The sequence below is a fragment of the Lactuca saligna genome, chromosome 9, assembly GCF_052625555.1.
Source record: "Lactuca saligna cultivar CGN05327 chromosome 9, ASM5262555v1, whole genome shotgun sequence".
NCBI lineage: Eukaryota > Viridiplantae > Streptophyta > Magnoliopsida > Asterales > Asteraceae > Lactuca > Lactuca saligna.
Genome location: NC_136425.1, coordinates 165,243,626 through 165,249,098, shown reverse-complemented (window position 1 = coordinate 165,249,098; position 5,473 = coordinate 165,243,626).

The window sequence follows — 5,473 nt, the reverse complement described above, 5'->3', positions numbered from 1 at the left end:
AGGGAACATGACTGGTGGGAGGAGGTCGGACATGCCATTGGGGTTGATGCAGATTTAGATAGGATGACCTGGAGTGAGTTTTCGTCCAGGTTTAGGGCCGAGTTTGCATGTGTGATTGAGGTGCAACAACTCGCTAGGGAGTTCCAAGATCTCCAACAGACAATTGGGACAGCGACCGAGATCACCACTATGTTTAGGGAGACGGCCCTTCTTGTTCCGCAGTACGTGGCAGACGATGAGATGAAAAAGGCCAGATACCATAAGATGTTTCAGAGTGATATTCGCCAGTTTGTGAGCTGATCTAGCTGCAAGATACTGGAGGATATGATTGCGAGGGTGAGAGAGAGATAGAGATAGAGAGAGAGAGAGAGTTGGATTTGGAGATGGAGAAGAAGAGGAAATCAGAGGGGTTCAGTCAGGGAGTGCGGGAAAAAATCCGAAGGCATCAGATCACCGATCGAGGAGTTAGCACGTCCGCAGCCGATGTAGCAAGTGCGACAAGTTGCACCAGGGGACATGCATGGAGGGTAGTTCGGGTTGCTTCAAGTGCGGCCATACTGGTCATGTTAGCAGGGATTGTACTGCTACCACCATCACCACGATAGTATCACATATGATTTGCTTCTACTGCAATCAAAGGGACACAAGCGGTCCTAGTGCCCGATTTTAGCAGCAACATGATAGGTGGCGGCACCTGCTCATGCTACGTTGAGAATGGTCGATAGCCATCAGAGCTGGTCAGAGGCGCCAGTGGCAAAGAGCAGAGCCTTCCAGTTGACAACAGAGGAGTAACGTGTAGCTCCCGATGTGGTGACAGGTATGTATCTTCTCTTTATCTTTTTATTTATGCTGATTATTATTTATGTTTATGTGTTTCATTATAGGATTGTTCCATGTGAATGGTATATCTTCTCTGGTATTATTTGATTTGTGGGCTACCCGATCTTTTGTGTCGCTCGCGCTCAGCAAGCGGTTTGTGGGAGATCTAGGAGAGCTGGAATGTCCACTTGATGTAAAGATAGCAAATGATAGGATCGTTCGGGTTGCGAGGGTTCACGGGGATATACACTGCAGTTGCTTGATGAATAGTTTTCCGTGGATTTAGTCCTTATTCCCCTGCGAGGGAATAAGGTTATAGTGGGTATGGACTATTTGAGCCCCAATGAGGCAGTGATTGATTGCGAGCAGCAGCTTGTGCGGGTTTGGACCCCAAATGGGGAAGGTTTAGTGATTCATGGTGGGAGGCTGCAGGGTGAATCGACTTTATGTTCAGCAACAAGAGCGAGACGCTACCTTCAGCATGGTTGCACAGGTTATGTCGCCTATGTTATGGATACCCGGGATAAGGGTAAGGCGACCGTGTTAACACGTTGTCGAACGCGTATTAAGCAAATAAGTTATCATTGTTGGTTGCACTAAAAATATAGCATAGGGAAGTAGGGTCGAATCCACATGGACACAGTCTAATGGTCAATGCATTTTTTTCATCAGGCATAATCTAGTCAAGAAACAAAAAATATAAAAGGGGGTTTTAACTAAAAACTAAAAACTAAAAATGCAGTGATATTAAACTAAATGAAAATCAATAATAAAAACGGTTTAAGTTCTGTTGTGAATTTCATTATCATGTAACTGATCAAGATATGATTATTCGGAATGCGTTCTATCTAAGCTAGTACTGAGAAAAACAAACAAGCTCTAGTAAATTTTCATTTACCTAAATTAATTAATCAAAACAAGCTCTTCAATTAACCCTAACATTTTACTGTTCAATTAAATAAGCCCTTAATTAAATCAGAAAAATTACATTAAGTTCTTTGTAAAATTCCCAACAATACCCAATACTTCTCACAAGCTCGGACGCGTAAAGATATGATTTTTATAGTTTATAATAAAGTAAAATCCCAAACACGGAACTGATTTATTACTTGTTACTTTTACTAGTTGACAAGAACAATTACGTATTCTATTAACTGGTTAACATGAATGATAAAACCCTAGCTAGGTGATCAGACTAACAACAATCAAAATAAAACATTCACAAAGAACAAAACTGAAGAATCTAGATAGAAGCACAAATCAAAAACCAGATCTAATGATCAATCACATGAAAAGTACTCATCTTTGAAGAACTTAAAACAAAGGTTTTAGCCAGACATGGCTAAAATCTGATAAAAACAAATGAAAAGAGACATCAAACAACTAATCTTACTAATCTGCTTGAAGGAGATGATCCACAGTCTTCAGACCTTCAGAAATCATTGAAATCGGAGAAGAAACACCTCCAAAATAGTATTTTCGTCGTTTGGCACCTCTGGAATTGCCAACTTTGGTTACTGGAAGGTTATGAGGGTCTATTTATACGTCCAGCAGCAAAAATAATCACCATGCAATCACACATAGAAAACCTACAATCGCATGTATGACTGAAAATGCATCATGGCCCTTTTAAATGAAGTACAATACCATTTCGAGAAATTTTAGCCAACCTGCGATCGAATGTTTTGAATTTTCACTCCCGAGAATTTTGGCACAAAAAAACCTCGAAGACAAGTTGTGACCAAAGTTGTGATCACATAAAGTCCCTATGCGATCGCATGGACCATAGTTTCGATCGCATGTTTTTCCTATAACATCCAGAATTTCATCTACCTTTCAGAACATTTCGAAACGCATCAATCGGAGTTGCAGTTCATGAGATATGGTAAAAATAATGACATGGGGTCAAAGCTGCCAGCAACATCCTTTAACTTTAGATTGCAGATTCTATCTTCGTGTTATCAATTCGATCGAATATTTCTTGACCAAAGCATCTTGCAAGCATTCCTCAACATATTCGATAAGTTTCAAGCTCTATTTTAAGCTCCAAACGTGCATCTAACAAAATACATGAGCTAAAACCTTACTTACCCTCAAGTAAGAAGAAGATAAAATATTATAAACAGTTGGAAAGATGTAGATGACATAAAAATAACTTAAACTAAAATACTTCACTCTGTTTTTTTTTCACATGATCAAATTTCACAACGAGGAAGCTCCAATAAAATCACTACCTAGACAACAGTCTCAGTATCTTATATTGATGATTCATAATTATATTTAATTAGTAAAACCAAGCTTGAGCAAATAATTTTTACACCAAATTAAACTTGTGTAAACAATATATTTTAAAAAATAATTTCACGAAAATTCGTTTATAAAAACGTAGATTCACCAACCCCTCATTTTCTTCTAAACTCATCCAGCAAATGCGGTAAGCTCCATTATGGATAGAAAATCCAAGCTTACCCCTATGATTCCACTGTCGAGAGATCAATCTCATTATACCACACATATTCTTCGTCTTGATCAACTCTTCAGATTTAACCTATTTGCTTCTTGATTTTGACTTAGATTTCAGTTTGAATTTCAGATTTCTTTAAGTTGCTTGATGTACAATTTCTAACAAATATATTGATTGGGTTCAGTACTTCAAGGAATGATAAGAGTTATCTAATCTAAGTTCTTTTTTAAGGCATTCAAGGAAATTATTTTCAAAACACTGTTCATTTCTCCATCCCACACTTTTATTATAAAAATTATCCGACTCTTATGTTGGTTCATACTGAAAACATTTAAAGCACTTGAAAATATAATTCTTATAATTGATTGTAATGAGACCGTTATTTTCGGTAACTATCACACTTCATCTTAACAGAGCTATCGAATGTAAAAAGATATCCTCGTCTCATGTAATTTTTAATTGTTTTTTGATATGCAGAAAATAAAAAATAACCAGATTTAAAAATCTTTTTGGGTTTTTTTTTTTATTATGAATGCAGAAAAATAAAAACATAAAATAAAATATTTTTGTATTTTTCAAATTTTTTATATGCAAATGGAAAAGAATAAAATGCAAAAAGAAAAATAAAATTTGAAAATTTTAAATGAAAAACTGAAAAATTAAATTTTGTTACAAAAATGCAAATTTTACACTAACCCCCTCTCCAAGCTTAAAATGACGCGTTGTGCTCAATGCTTAGAGAGGAATGAACAAGTCAATAAAGAATATAAAGGCTAAAGATGCAGCTAGGAATGAATTTACCTAATAAGTTGGTAGAAATCTGATTTTGACGATAATGTGGCAAAAAATCTGAATTTCAGTGACTTTGAAGATCCTCTGATTTCCCTAAGATTGCTTGGAACTGCGATCATCTCTTTATTGAAAGCATAAAAACTAAAAACTACTCATCGGGTTGCCTCCCGGAAGCCATCCTTTTTTAAAGTAGTTGGCTCGACTTTGCCCAACCATATTATTAACTAGTGTGGTTGGGACTTCCTTGAAGCTCAACTCTTTTTCTTGTCACTCCAGATCCCTTCAAATATGGAAAGATTGGTGGATCTGGAACTTGCTCAACAGACTGAAAGGAATTTAGAATATCTTTAAATAACTCTTGCAGATTTTCAAACTTCTTCCTCTTTCTGATATTCTTCTTTTTCCCATAAGTCTTCACTTCATTTTCTTCAAAGTTTCTTTTTTTTCAGATTCATATCTGAAATCACCTCAACAAAATTCATCACTTTTTCCGCTTCTCCTTCAAAAAGTTTGTTTCATTTCAACTCAATCTCAGCCCCTTCAGATAACTTCTTTTCAGGTTTATCAGCTTCTACTAATTTCTTTTCCTCAACCAAGATCCCTCCTTTGTTTTCCCCATGCTTATCTTCAGCTAGCTCCCCTGCTGCGTATGATAAATTCCTGTCTACAAATTTTTCTTGCACAGAGACATTAGAATACTCAGAGCAGCCCTCTAATAAAGGACTGCTGGTACCCATATAATTGACAGAAATATTTTTAGAAGGAAAATCATCATTTTTAATTTTAAAGTTCACAACTTCCTCATCAAACTCCATTAAAAGTGTGCCAAGAAAAGCATCAATTTTCATTTTTGCTGTTTTCATAAAAGGCCTCCACAAAATAGTAGAGTTTGCTATAGAAGTGTCCAAGTTTCCTATGTCTAATATATAAAAATTAGCAGGAAAAATAAGCTCACCCACTTGGACAAGAACATCCTCAATTACACAATTGGGTGTACTGTCGAGTAGTCAGCCAACTGGATGATGGTCCTGGTCTTTTGTAAAGTTCCCATTTTTAATTTTTCAAAAACAGAATAGGGAAGGAAATTGACTGAAGCTCCTAAATCAAGCATGGATTTTAGAAAATCAAGGTTCCCTAATTTACAAGGAACTGAGAAAATCACCGAATCCTAGCACTTTGGAGGCAAACCTTTTCACAAAATTAAAGAAATATTTTTGCCAGTTTTTAAAATTTCATTAAATTTTAGTTTTTTCATTGAAATACATAAATTTTTCAAAAATTTATCATAGCGAGGGATATGTTGGATAATATCTAAAAGTGGGAGATTTACTTCAACGTTGCAAAGAATTTCCATAATATCCTCATCCTCACGCTCGCATTTCGTGCTCCTCAGTCACG